Source organism: Hemiscyllium ocellatum, chromosome 19 (genome assembly GCF_020745735.1).
Source record: "Hemiscyllium ocellatum isolate sHemOce1 chromosome 19, sHemOce1.pat.X.cur, whole genome shotgun sequence".
NCBI lineage: Eukaryota > Metazoa > Chordata > Chondrichthyes > Orectolobiformes > Hemiscylliidae > Hemiscyllium > Hemiscyllium ocellatum.
Genome location: NC_083419.1, coordinates 60,816,599 through 60,832,102, shown reverse-complemented (window position 1 = coordinate 60,832,102; position 15,504 = coordinate 60,816,599).

Below are 15,504 nucleotides of genomic sequence, written 5' to 3'. Positions count from 1 at the left end.
CAGCTGGAAGATCAACAGGTTTCGGACCACCCAGAGAGTGTCCTTCACCGAGTTGATGATCCTCCAGGCACAGTTGATGTTCGTCTTGGTGTGCGTCCTGGGGAACAGGCCGTAGAGTACGGAGTCCCGCGTCATGGCGCTGCTCGGGACGAACCTCGACAAACACCACTGCATTCCTCTCCAGACTTCTTCTGCATAGGCACATTCCAGAAGGAGAAAGTGAGGACTGCAGATGCTGGAGATCAGAGCTGAAAATGTATTGCTGGAAAAGTGCAGCAGGTCAGGCAGCATCCAAGGAACAGGAGATTCGACATTTTGGACATAAGCCCTTCAGGAGAAGGGCCTATGCCCAAAACGTCGATTCTCCTGTCCCTTGGATGCTGCTTGACCTGCTGCACTTTTCCAGCAACACATTTTCAGCCCACATTCCAGAAGGAGGTGTGTGACAGTCTTGTGTTCCCCCCCCCGCAGCCGCTTCAAGGGCAGCGTGCGGTGTGGCTAAGAGTCCGGGTATGCATAAAGGATCTCGCAGGCAGAGCCCTTCTTACCACCAGCCAAGCCATGTCTTGATGCTTGTTGGAAAGTTCTGGTGATGAGGCATTTTGCCAAATGGCTTTGGCAGTCTGCTCAGGGAACCGCTCGCTAGGATCCGCCCTCTCCATTTCCTGAAGGGTCTCAAGGACGCTATGTGTTGACCACTTCCTGATGGACTTGTGGTCAAAGGTGTTTTTCTTCATAAATTTCTCCATGAAGGGCAGATGATACGGAACGGTCCAACTACTCGGAGCATTCTGCGGCAGCGAGGCCAGACCCATCCTTCACAACACCGGGGACAGGTAGAACCTTAGTACGTAGTGACACTTGGGTTTTGCGTATCGGGGATCCAAGCACAGCTTGATGCAGCCACACACAAAGGTGGCCATCAGGGTGAGGGTGGCATTGGGTGTATTTTGGTAACTGCATTGCTGTATCACAGAATTCCTCTCAGTGACGTCTCTGCCACCCTCTGATTTAATGCATCACTAAAGGTGTCCTGTCATGATCCACTCCCCAGTTGTGGTGACTGCAGTACCGTGTCCCAGAATTCCTCTCAGTGATATCTCTGGGACCCTCTGATTCAATGCACAGCTGAGTGTCCTGTTGCTATCTGCTCCGGAGTCGTGATAAATGCAGTGTCGTCTCCTAGAATTTCTCTCAGTGATATCTCTGGCACCCGCTGATTTGATGCTCTTCCTCTCATCGATCACTGAGGTGGTCCTGTCACAATCTGATCCCCACCCATGGTGACTGCAATGCCATCTCCCAGCATTCCTCTAAATGACAAACCTGGCATCCTCTGATTCATCTTCTTACATTTATTTATTGCTTTTGATTAATTACCTACATCCCTTTTTTTGCTCCCTCCCTCATGATCTCCTTCCTTTCCCATGCTTTCCTTTCTTCCTTCTCTTTTTTTTCCTTCCTCTCTCTTCCCCCTCTCTCTCTCTCTCTCCTTCTGTGAGTTCCCTGCGATTCCAAAGTCATTTTTTATTTCATCCTCAGCTATTTTGCCGCTCTCTACCAGCTGTGTGCAATGTCCGCTATGCCTAAATGCAGTCCTTCACAGTAGGGGAGTTTACCTGAGTAACTCTGGAATAAATGAATTGCCTCATGAGGAAAGGCTAGACAGGCAAGGGCATATCCTCTGAAGTTTAGAGCAGGCATCAGTGACTGAATTGAAATGTGTACGATCCCAAGGGAACTTGACCAGATGTATGGGGAAATAATGTTTCCGCTTTTGGGAATACCTAGAACTAGGAGTTATCATTTAAAAATGATTAGATTAGATTACTTACACTGTGGAAACAGGCCCTTCGGCCCAACAAGTCCACACCGACCCGCCGAAGCGCAACCCGTACCCCTACATATACCTCTTACCTAACACTATGGGCAATTTAGCATGGCCAATTCACCTGACCTGCACATCTTTGGACTGTGGGAGGAAACCGGAGCACCCGGAGGAAACCCACGCAGACACGGGGAGAACGTGCAAACTCCACACAGTCAGTCGCCTGAGTCAGGAATTGAACCCGGGTCTCAGGCGCTGTGAGACAGCAGTGCTAACCACTGTGCCACCGTGCCGCCTGTGTGTTGATCGCCGAAGATGTCATATCGCAATCCGTTCCCTAATTGCGGTGACTGCAGGAACGTCTCCCAGAATTCCTCTCAATGATGTCTCTGGGATCCTCTGATTCAGTGCACCATTGAGGGTGTCCTGTCACAATCTGCTCCTAAGTCAGAGATGAAGGGGAAAAAAGGTCTTGGAGGCTTGGAAGTCTTCGAAATTTCTTGTCATAAAAAGGCAGTGAGTGCAGAAGCTTTGCATAGTTTTAAGACAGGAGATTCTTGATTGCCAAGGGGGCAAAGATTAGTGGGGGTATGTGTGCATTAATGTTGAGGTTGAACTCAGATCAGCCATGACCTTAATGAATGGCGAGTGGCCTATTCATGGAATTTATGTGCAATTGCATCACCTCACTGAGTTCCAAATTGACGACAGATTTGAATTGGGTTGGCGTGAGGTCCGTTACATAAATGAGCCACTGCGCCATTTTCTTTGGTAGATGAATTCCACTTGTTGTTCACTGGAACTTACCTCATCCAGCGGTTAAATTAGTCAACATTTCTGTCACTGCAGAGGGCAAGCAATGAAATTTGTCTTGCAGGACAGCTGGTTCATTTGTTTTTTACAAGGTTTTTTGAGAAAAACACTTTTTTTCCTGACAGTATGGCCATTTGAGAACATTGATTTTATCCACTTCCACCATATACTGATGTTTCAAAGAAAGATCACACAGTCTTCAAGCACACATTGATCACAGCAGCTCCTAAGTAGGTTTAAAACCTGCCTGCCAACGAGACTGGTAATAACCTTTAGATTGCATCACTCTGAATGTCAGTGAGCATGTGAAAATAAATCGAAAACGTTGCATCTTAGCAAGAGGGTGGTGTAACATCGGAGGAAGTGAATTTGAATTTAATTTGCACAGAGGGGAGTAAATGGAACCGTCAGTGAGCAGTAAGTCAGAGCCAGAGAATAATATTGTGCAAATTAGAAGGAATTGGATATTTGTAACAGAGGAAGGAGTGCTTGAGAATGAATAAACAGTGCTTTAGAATCTCTGAATAGAACACTTGGATTATAATATTTACACCCAGCCTGTGCAGCTGACAATCTTAGAATTGCAGAGATATGAAAGCATGAAAAATGACCATTTGTGTCTGCACTGACTCTTCAATAAGTAATTCACTTGGTGCCATCCTCCGGATTTCTCCCCATCACCCTGCATGTTGTTCCTCTTCAGGTAGCAGTCCAATTCCCTGATTGAACCCGCATTCATTCCACTTACGTATTTCAAATAAAATCAGTGTAAAATGAGAGAAAACAAAGGCTTTGTGATTTGCAATGAGTTGCAATGCCACTTCTTAATTCAGAGATAGGGCTTTCTTTCTATGTTTGTGTTCGACCGTTCCTAAGTCATCTTGCTGTTCACAAAATGGCATCTGCATTGTTAAGCTAGAAATAGCACGGGAATGATAAAAGCCAAGCCTCGAAAGAGTGTTCTTTCGTATTTTGATCGAAACATCTGTCCAGAGTGCTGCTGGCCTGGTTGTGGAAAGGCTCCCTGTGTATTTAATCTAATTAGATGAGATTTTTTTTCTTGCCTCTATCCTGGTGCTACAGAAAATCTGCCTGTTTGTTAAACTCTATCAACCCCAGTAGCATGAGAATGATCTATTCATGCAAGTGTTAGCAGATATTTTAATTAATACATCCATGACTTACTTGTCCTTGAAACCAAACAGTTATATGTTCTATATTAACTGTTTAATAGTTAACCATTAAGTTTAAATTTGAGCTGATTGCCTGAGTCTTTCATCGATTGCATTGCTGCAATACCTGCAGCCTTTCTGTAATGCCCATTATTTATACCACACTATTTGTGATCTAATGGGATTATTCAAGGTGACCAAGATAAGTATTTGATTCCATGTGCTGTCAGTCATTTCCGTTGAGATTGAAGAGCATAATGTAATGTAGAAAAACTCCTCCCTAAAATAACTAAGCTAGATCGGGCATATTAGACAATGAAGTTTAAAATTAGCATCAAAAAGAATTTCGTTGAAGGGTGGCGTAAGGTTTAGAATTACCTGTGGTGTTAAGATAGTAAAAGTACGTACTTGGGGCCAGTGAAGTGGAACAGAGTAATGAGTTTCAAAGACCCAAGTGATTTGTTTTTGCTCAACCTTGACTTTTGCTGGTTCAGCCTTTCAGTTGATGCTGAAGAGCTCCTTTGAGACAGCAGTCTGGGTCAAATTGCATTGAAAGTCTCTGATACAAGACTGACTTGCTAAGCTAAAGCATCATCCAGTCTATCCATTCTGCAGACTTTAATCTTGAATTCAACTCTTGTTCTGTGCTTCTTTAGTCATGAGTGAACTGTCTGTTTCGCTGTCATTTGGCAATGGAGATGAATTGATGACATAACTTCTTTTGCATCACCGAGGGATCCCCTTTCTTTATAGAAACCAGGACTGTCATTGTCCAACTAGGAGTCTTGTGAGGTGAGGAAATCAAAGGCTTGTTGAAGGTTAGATGGGAAAGTGGAAATTGAAGTACAAACACATCTTACGATCTTATCAAATGGCAGAGTAGTCGGAAGGCCTACTTCTGTTTCTATTTTGTATGTTTGTATAGGATCCTTCGTTTTTTTGCAAAAGTTTCTACACAGAGGGCTTCTGTGGCACTTTTCCCACAGAAAGGTTATGCCATGAGGAGACCCCCCTCCTCTGCCATCCTCTACTGTCCTTCATGTCTGGAAACTTGGCAGCTTAGTTAGAATGTCTTTCATCTCAGGTCTCTGGGTGTCAAAGGTGTGTACTGCTCGTGGATGTACTGGCTCTGTCATATGGTGTTAGACAAGTTTGAAATGATTCAATGTGTGAGCGTAGATATGCAATCATAACACCATTGGAGCAGCCGATTTTATAATGCCAGAAAGCCAATGTGGATGCAATGCCTGATTTACTCTGAACAAGTTCAATACTTCAATTTTTTTTGGTTAAATCCAAGATGGGTCAAGACTTTTGGAGAATTTGGTGTGGTGAGGCTGAGTGAGTTCCCTTGCTGTATCTTATCAAACTTGTCCTAATAATAATCCACTACATCCCTGAAATCCCTCACATCCGATTTCTGTCCCATATTACCCATGTGTCATTTTGGGAACAACTCGCTAATCAACAGATGTCCCAGAATTTCCCAGCCCCATTGGCATCTGCCATCTTGAAAATCCGGTTGAGCATCTATCTGTCATGGCTGCCCTTCCTGTTTGATGTTTGCCTTGGTGATGCAGACATAGGAATTGCTCTCCTAGAGCCAGTCATGGCGGCCAGGACACCCAGACCATGCCAACCTGATATGAGGTTACCACTTAGGTTATGGCAGCCTCAGCCATCTTTAGGACTGTAGGAGGAAAATCAATGTCCTTCTCCACTTCCATAGTGCAAGTTCCACCATCTTCTCTTTGCTACCTCACACTCACTCCATTCCTGCTACTATCACCACCTCCAAGCGAGGCTCATGCTCTATCACTCTCACTGTCGCCTACAATATTGCCCCTGTTTGCTGTCACTCCCCCTCAGTAGCACTAACTCTGCTTGCCCTCTGCTGTATCTACTCCCTCACTCAGGACTCCTCCCTACCTATATCAGCAGTAATAGCTGTACCACCCAAACTAATTGCTCGTAATAGTTTTCTCTCACTTCATGAGGAAAACAGCTCACAGTTGGGCAGAATGGGCAAGAAAGGTGGTGTTATTTGGCTCATCACCTTTATGCGGAGAGGATCCTGACTCTGACAGCCATGAACAGAGGCTGAGTTGATTGATTGATTAAGGGTTACAGGGAGAAGGCAGTTGAGAAATGGGGCTGAGAAACATATCAAGAGAAAGTGAAGACTGCAGATGCTGGAGGTCAGAGTCTAAGAGTGTGGTGCTGGAAAAGCACAGCCAGTCAGGCAGATCTGAGGAGCAGGAGAGTCCAAGTTTCGAGCATAAGCTCTTCATCAGGAAACCTTCCCTGATGAAGAGCTTATGCTCAAACATCAACTTTCCTGCTCCTCGGATCTGCCTGACTGGCTGTGCTTTTCCAGCACCACACTCTTCGACTTGCAAAACATATCATCCATGGTTAAATGGCAGAGCAGACTTGATTGGTGGAATGGCCTAATTCTGCTCCGACATCTTATGGTCTTATGGACTGAAACCGAAGGCTGCCCTTGACTTACTGTGCAAGGATCTGTTGAACGATGACTATCCCCCTGGATTTGACAACTGTGACAGTCTTCCTGACTTGGTGCCTGCGCTAAATGGCAATGGAAGACAGCAGGACCAGGAGTGTGGGATCTCTGGCTGAGGGGGAAAAGTGCAAAGAGACAATGCAATGCAAAGGTAGCTCACTATCAGCTTCTCAGAGCAAACGGGCACGGGCAATAAATGCCACCCAGCCAACAATGTCCACATCCCACCAGTTGAGTGAATAAAAAGACAAGGATGTTATGATCTTCCAGTCAGGCTCAGTGAGCGAGTCCGATAGGTTGAAATCTTTAGCGCAAAATTCTAGGCTCATGAACTGAGTTAGAGCTAGACTGGTGGAATTTAAATTCAATTAATAAATCAGAGTGGTGTCTTAAAACTACCCTCAATTGTTGTAAAAATCCATTCGGTTCATGAATGTCTTTTCAGGAAGAAATACTGTCAATGTCATTCGGTGTGGTCTATGTTTTACTGCAGGCCCATGGCAATGTGGTTGACTCTGAGCTGCCCTTTGACATGAATTTGTAAGCTGCTCAGTTCAAGGACAATCAGTGAGCAGAGTCCAAATTTTGTTTCATTCTCTCATGTGGGGATGTGGAAGTCTCCGCTTGCCAGCATTCATTACCCGTCCGAAGTTGCCCTTGAGATGCTAGTGGTGAGCTGATTTAATGAACCGCTGTAGTCCATGTTCTATAGGTTGACCCACAAAATGGATGCATTGATCCAACTCAGACCTAACCAGTGTTCTATAAAGGTTTAGCAGGTTCCTTGTTTATAAAGTGAAGAATTGCATTTTACTTCAACAGCCCTATCAGTGTAATTCCACTTCCAATTTCGCATTGTAGCACTAAATAATTTGAGTGATTTGCATCAATTCTCTTCCTACACTGTTCTTCTCTTTTGTCTCAGAGGGAGATGAGCGTCTTTCCAGGTCAGAGCAGTGCCCTTCTGTTGATACAATAGATTCCCGTAATTTCTCCAAACCTGTAACATTATAAATGTAGAAGGTCCGTTTCGGAATCGCTTTCATTTTCTGAGTGCATCTCCACATTGCTAACAAGATAGCTACTACCAACTTTGTTAACTAATTTGTGAATCTTGTGGTATTTGCATCATGTCTAGCCTGGTCACATGTCTAGACTGAAACAATTCATGCCAGGGATTAACTGCATCAAGGTGGCATATTTTCAGACATGACCAAAGATTTTTTTTGATAAAACAAATTGTTGGGCCACTTTAAATAATGAGAAAATTAAATATTCATACAGGCACTCAGAAAATAAGAATCCAAATGAGGCAGAGTGCCAATCTGATCTCAGAACTTAATTATCTCGTCAAAGATATGTAATCTCCTTTAAAAGTGCTTCTGAATTTGTGATCTAAGAAAGATGAAGACAACTGCAATGTGATAATTGTGTTTTCCAAACACAAGGTTAGCAGTCTTGATCTTGCCTGGAAAATAAAGTAGATTCAGTTTATTTGAAGGCCTAAGATAAGTTTGCCCATCAGGAAGATCTATTACTGAAGTTCACTGCTTACGGTTGAAGAGAAATCTAGCTCCTAACCCTTACACTGGCAGGGTGCAAGCTGGACTGATGTTAGCTACCAGTCACATTGTCAACATCTTGGTTACTGGATCACTGGCATATTCATACCTGAAGGTGATATCACATGAATAATGGTCAGATAATCTGCTGTAGTAGTGTTCATTGAAGAGTAAATATTGACTAGGAAATGTTTCTGGACTTCGTCAAAATACTAGCTGAAATACTTTACATCCACTGAAAAGAGCAAACAGGCCTTATGTTAATCATTTCATTGAAAATATTACACTTCTGACAGTGCAGCACTCCCTCAGTATTACATGGAAGTGACACTTTGTTCGAGTTCTTGAGTCCTGTATGGAATTTAAATCCACAGCCCTGTAATTCCATGACAAGAGTGCTACCAACTGAACCACAGCAGATTGTGATCAGATTATTTTATGTTTTGTATCCAATTGTACCGTATAAGCCATCAATCTTTGAACATTGCAGTACTCACCTCACAATGGAGGCTACATTCAAACCTGCCTACGAATAAGGTTAGGATTTGCTGCAAGTTTTTCAATAAGTCACTCAGCACACTGCAAATGTTGCAGTCAGTTTCGAAACAAAGGGAAACAGAAGCAGATCCTGCACAGAATAGTGCTTCCGTGAAACTATGCTATGGATTTGTGTAGTTAGGGATGAGGGAGAAATCCCGAGATAGCGTTTTACAGTTAGCACTCAGAAGTACTAGAAATCAGTGTGTATAGTTTGTTTTAAAATCTAGAGTCCCTACATTGTGGAAGCAGGCCATTCAGCCCATACTGACCCTCCAAAGAGCATCCTACCTAGACCCATCCCATCCCTGTAATCCTACATTTCCCATAGCCGTTCTTTGGATTGTGGGAGGAGAGCAGAGGAAATCCACTCAGACACAGGGAGAATGTGCAAACTCCACATAGTCACCTGAGGGTGGAATTGAACCCAGGGCCCCAGTGTTGTAAGACAATAGTGCTAACCACTGAGCCAGTAAGCAAGATTAGAATTCAGGGATGACAAAAGAGGGCATGGCTAACTTGGTGAAGTTATTTGTTTGTGAGAAGCAGGAGTTGTTCTTGAGAATAGCCAGAGGAATGTAGACATAGGAAAGGAAGGTTAACCATCAGAACATCATAGCTGTTGAGGTAGTTTGTGACAGAGTGACTTCTAGTGGGGTTCTCGAGCTATATTTTTGAAAGAGAACAATTAGAATTTGTTTAGATGTCTTAGTGAGATTTGATGCCCCACAGTCTTACTCACACCAGCGGAGGTGATAGAAATTGCTGAGTAAACAGTCTTCATTGCATTTGCTATTTTATGTGATCTGTGGGGTCTGTTATGAAAGCTTGCTTCATGTTAATTCTGGAATTTGGAAACAAAACATGGCTTTATTCTTTCAGCAAGTAGCTAGATATCTAACTTCCCAAATTTTAATAAAGAATTATTTGTCCCTGGCCAGATTGTGACATATGTTTGCTTCGGTCAGGATAATACCAATGATTGGCTTAGTAAAGATGGTGACAGAGGTTAATCAGCTCATAACAAAAGTAAACCAACCATTAGCATTGAAAAGTTAGTGCTACTCAGGCCACTTTTGATTTTCAGGGGCAATCTTTTTATTTTCAGGAACACCTTTTTCAATCTTACAAACACCTTTATTAAGTAATGAATAATAATAATAATCACTTGGTAACAATATCTTCTGTACTTCTTCTTTAAAAATGGGGGATTTGGACTCCCTTTGAAGCAGAATTAGAAGAATTTGTCAGTATCTATCCATGACAGAGTCATGGACATGTACAGCACGGAAACAGACCCTTCGATCCAACTTCTCCATGCTGACCAGATATCCTAAATTAAGCTAGGCCCATATCCCTCAAAACCCGTCCAATTCGTATATCCACCCAAATGCCTCTTAAATGTTGTAATTGTGCCAGCCTCCACCATTTCCTCTGGCAGCTCATTCCACACTCACATCTCCCTCTGTGTGAAAATATTGCCCCTAAGGTTCCTTTTAAATCTTTCCCCTTTCATCTTAAACCAATGCCCTGTAGTTTTGGATTCCTCAGGAAAAAGACCTTGTCTCTTCACCCTATCCATGCCCCTCATGATTTTATAAACCTCTGTAGGTCACCTCTCGGCCTCCGATGCTCCAACCTCTCCCTATAGCTCAAACCCTCCAACCCTGGCAACATTCTTATAAATCTTTTCTGAACCCTTTCAAGTTTCACAAAGTAATTCCTGTAGCAGGGAGACCAGAATTGCACGCAATATTCCAAAAGTGGCTTACCTCATGTCCTGTACATCCGCAACGTGACCTCCCAACTCCTATACTCAATGCACTGACCAATCAAGGAAAGCATACCAAACACCTTCCTCACTATCCTGTCTACCTGCGGCTCCACTTTCAATGAACTACGAACCTGCCCTACAAAGTATCTTTGTTCAGCAAAACGCCCCAGGACCTTACCATTTAAGTATAAGTCCTCCTAAGATTTGCTTTTCCGAAATGCAGCACCTCGCATTTATCTGAATTAAACTCCATCTGCCACTCCTCAGCCCATTGGCCATCCTGATCAAGATCCTGTTGTAATCTGAGGCAACCTTCTTCACTGTCCACTGCACCTCCAAATTTTGGCGTCAGTTGCAAATTTACTCACCATAACTCCCATGTTCACATCTAAATCATTTATATAAATGACAAAAAGCAGTGGACCCAACACTGATTCTTGTGACACTCCACTGGTCACAGGCCTCCAGTCTGAAAAGCAACCCTCCATTACCACCCTCTGTCTTCTCCCTTCGAGCCAGTTCTGACCCAAATGGTTAGTTCGCCCTGTATTCCGTGTGATTTAACTTTGCTAACCGATCTACCATGATCATTAAACTTAAAACCAAAGTACACAGTATAAACATTTATTTAGGGTTTAGCTGCTCGCTGAGATGTAGGTTTGATATCCCGACGTTTCATTACCTGGCTAGGAAACATCAGCAGTGGCGACCTCCAAGTGAAGTGAAGCTGTTGTCTTCTGCTTTCTATTTATAGCTTTCTCCTGGATGGGGTTCCTGGGATTTGTGGTGATGTCATTTCCTGTTCGTTTTCTGAGGGGTTGATAGGTGGCATCTAGATCTATGTGTTTGTTTTTTGGTGTTGTGGTTGGAGTGCCAGGCCTCTAGGAATTCTCTGGCATGTCTTTGCTTAGCCTGTCCCAGGATAGATGTGTTGTCCCAGTCGAAATGGTGGTTTTTTTCATCTATGTGTAGGGCTCTGAGGGAGAGAGGGTTGTCTTTTTGTGGCTAGCTGGTGTTCATGTATCCTGGTGGCTAACTTTCTTCCTGTTTGTCCTACGTAGTGTTTGTGGCAGTCCTTGCATGGAATTTGATAGATGACGTTGGTTTTGTCCATGGGTTATACTGGGTCTTTTAAGTTTGTTAGTTTTTGTTTGAGAGTGTTTGTGGGTTTGTGTGCTACTAGGATTCCGAGGGCTCTTAGTAGTCTAGCTGTCATTTCTGAAACTTCTTTGATATATGGTAAGGTGCTTAGGGTTTCTGGCTGTGTTTTGGCTGCTTGTCGTGGTTTGTTCTTGAGAAAATCTGCGCACTGTATTTTTTGAGTATCTGTTGTTCTTGAATAGGTCGTATAGGTGGTTCTCCTCTGTTTTTCGACGTTCGTCTGTGCTGCAGTGTGTGGTGGCTGTTTGGTGTTCTGATACAGCTTCGTTTGTGTGTGTTGGGATGGTTGCTGGTGTAGTTGAGTATTTGGTCAGTGTTTGTCGGTTTTCTGTATACGCAGCTTTGTAATTCTCCCTTGTCATTTCTTTCTACTGTGACGTCCAGAAATGCGAGTTTGTTGTCAGTTTCTTCCTCCTTGGTGAACTTTATGCCTGTGAGGGTGTTGCTGATGATGTTAAATGTCTCTTCTATCTTGTTTCATTTTGTGATGACAAAGGTGTCATCTACGTAGCGAACCCAGATTTTTGGTTTGATGATTGGTAGGACTGTTTGTTGTAGCCTTATCAAACCTACAGCTCAGCGAGCAAACCTACACTCTAAACCTCAACCTGAGCTACAACCCTTCACAAACCTTGCAAAAACATTCATTTCCTAGACATGAGAGTATTTAATTCAGCACAAGACAAGCAGGCATGGATGGATTTACATAATTTTTTAAAAATCACATAGACATGGTTTTTGTGAACTGGTTAGATCATGGCTAAATTGTTGCTTGTTTTTTTTCTAACAAAAACATTGCAACTCTCCTATATCAGGTGATGGGGTTGTGATATACATAAATGCAAAACTTTGGAATAAACCTGTTCAATAGTAAATGATATATTACCTATAACACTCACTACAATCACATTTGTTACATTTCCCTCCTTGTAGTAGCTCATGCCCTCGTCCAGCTTTCATCTAGTCACTTGATGTTAGCTTGCAAGAATTGAATTTCCTTACTTTTCCAGTTCCCTGCTAGGTGAGTGTTCCTTTGTTGCAAAGTTTAGATGGACAGGGCAAATCTCTTTTGCTAAAATAAGTCTGAGGGGTAACCTAACCAAGGAAGTTAAAATAATGTAAGTTTAGCAAGGGTGTACCAACAGTGTGTTTTCACTTTATGGAGGAAAGCAAAAATGGCAACCTTCAATATTCATTAGTCAATAATCCAAATATTTGCGGATCCTGTAAATCAGAAACAAAATCAGAAATTGCTGGAGAACATCAGGAGGTCTGATAGCATCTGTGGGGATAACGCAGAATCAACATTCTGGGTCCAGTGACCCTGCTTCAGGACGGAAGCTCAGGAATGAAATATAAACGAGTTCCTAAGAAACAGACATACTATTCCAGCTGGTACCTAACAGTTGCTTCATGGAGGATTAGCATAATGTCTTTGATTTTGTGTTTTGCTTTTATGAATAAAAGCGTAAAGAATCTGTGATTATTATTAGCAGACTTCTCAACATGTCCTCCTACCTTCAAATGATTATGCAAAAAGATCACCCACGCCCTAATTCTTTCGTTCCTTCTCTAAAAATATGCCATTTTGTTTATGGTCCCTCTCTTCATTCCATCCTCCTCCTACCAAAATGTATCACTTCAAACTGTATTACGTTTGATAGATAGTATTTTGATTTCACTGCCTTGTCTATGAAGTTTTCTTGAATTTTGTGAATGGCTGAAAGGGTGGTTCAAAGTGACATTTGACAACCTTAATCAAAATCAGCATCTTTAGCCACTTGTGATTTTTCTTTCCCCTATGTTTTGTATTCCTGTCTGGCTGCTTTGAAATGCAGCCCGTTCTGGTTGCCATGGGATCCTCTTTAGAGAGCGCAGAATGAGAATCCTCTCCATGATTGCAGTCTAAATATTTGCAACCGTTACCTGTTCTGGGTTACAAAAGGGACTAAATGAAAAGAGCAGGCAGGAAATGTTTACTGAAATGTTGTTCTGAGACTGCGTGAGCGATCCAATGCAGAAATGTAAGACCTCATGTCCCTTCATCAGGTCTTTGTTTTGGGTTTCCATACTTCTACATGGGCCATTAGAACATTAGAATCTAAGTATGGTGAAGCAAGTGGTTTTGTAAAATCTATAATCGCAGCTCAGCTTGTACATGGTTCATCATTGGTCTTCTGAATTTCAGACATTTGATCCTTCCTGTGAAAGGTAGTTAGTGTACAGTCAACACACTAGTGATTCCTGTTGTGCAAGATGATGTTGACCTATGGGTTTCCACCTTGAACTGTGTTACAGCTATTGCTAGGAGCTGAGGTGACTCTAACCGAAAGAAGGTGGTATTGACATAAATTGCCTGAGTGTGGGATTTCACTTCAGCATTGACTTGATTAGATTAGATTACTTAGTGTGGAAACAGGCCCTTCGGCCCAACAAGTCCACACCGACCCGCCGAAGCGCAACCCACCCATACCCCTACATATACCCCTTATCTAACACTATGGGCAATTTAGCATGGCCAATTCACCTGAATCGCACATCTTTGGACTGTGGGAGGAAACCGGAGCACCCGGAGGGTGCCCACGCAGGCACGGGGAGAATGTGCAAACTCCACACAGTCAGTCGCCTGAGTCGGGAATTGAACCCGGGTCTCTGGTGCTATGAGGCAGCAGTGCTAACCACTGTGCCACCGTGCCGCCCATTGACATGGAGAGCCAATCCTCATTCTCTCTGTGACTGACTATCTCCGCTATCACAGGAGCTGACTGCATCGGCTTACCTTGAACAACCACTACTTTGACTCCATTTCACTTGCCACTGCTCAATATTTGCAGAGCAGTCTGAAAAGTGGATTGATGTAGCTTGATGTGCTGAGAGTTGACAAGTAACCTTTATTTCCCATTACAAGTGCTTAGAGGACAATAGTTATCACACTGTTTTATAAAGGAAGGCTCAGTTTTGATTTTCTGCTCTTTATTGATGATATAGATGTGCACTCTGTTGGAAAATTGTTGGCTTAGTTTTAGTTTCTGTAGTAGAGCTCCATATTAAAACAAAACCCTGGTATTAAGATTCCCATTGCTGTTAGATCCTGTGGATATTCTCAATGCCATTGTAATTCCTGCTGTTTCAAATATGGATTTCAATCCTATCACAATCATTTTCTACCCCCTTCTGTGCCTGAATTTTTCATGTATCTATTGCATTGTTTCAGATATTTAAAATGCTACAAACTGGAATAATTGTCACCTTCTGTTAAATTAGCTGTGTACTCATTTACTATGTTTCTTATGTTGCTCTTCACTGTACATGTAATGTGTGGGCGACCAAAAACAAACGCTTCTTAGGATGCACAAATGACACGGCAGACCGTTCATTGCAAGTGCACATTCAGAAATCAATTGCTATTTAAGTATGAACCACACAGCTTCCCCATACCTGGTGCCATCCCATCTTAGAATCTTGTCCAAAAGGCTGCAACCTTTTTCTTAATGTCCACTTTAGCCTAATCTCTCGCTGTTCAATGTAGGACAATCAATCGGTTGAAGACATGTACTTCTATTCAGCAACAACAAAAACAAAGAATGAACTACCAAAAAGAAGTTGCATTTGCTTCTTGAAACAGATAGAATGTTTCAAACACTCGCAAAATTACAGTCACTGAGTGATCATGATGTCCAACTCTCATCATTGAAATAACTCCACAGAGGCCAGTGTTTCATCACCAAGTCACCCTTTGTATACACGAGGACACTAATCCAGCTCCCTCAGAGGCAACTCTCAGTGAACAGAAACCTCGAACACTCCTGTCTATTATCTGTCAGCCAGGGCTCCCTGATTGAGGCTGTTAACCTGGTACCATCAAGGGACTCATATTCTATGAGGACCACCTCCTGACATTGTTACAGTTACTCCAGGTCTGGATTGTTGCATTTAATGTTGTAGCATTGTATCAAGCTGAAAGTGATGTAGCTCCTGCTCAATGTCCTCATCTTCCTCCACGGAAGATTGCTCTTCAAAGCCCTCCACTACTTATCCTTGCCTGTTCCAGGTGTGAAGAGCACAGCATACTATGTTTATATGGCACATTCAGTCTGGGATGTACTGCAAGGCCTCTTCCAGACTGATGCAAG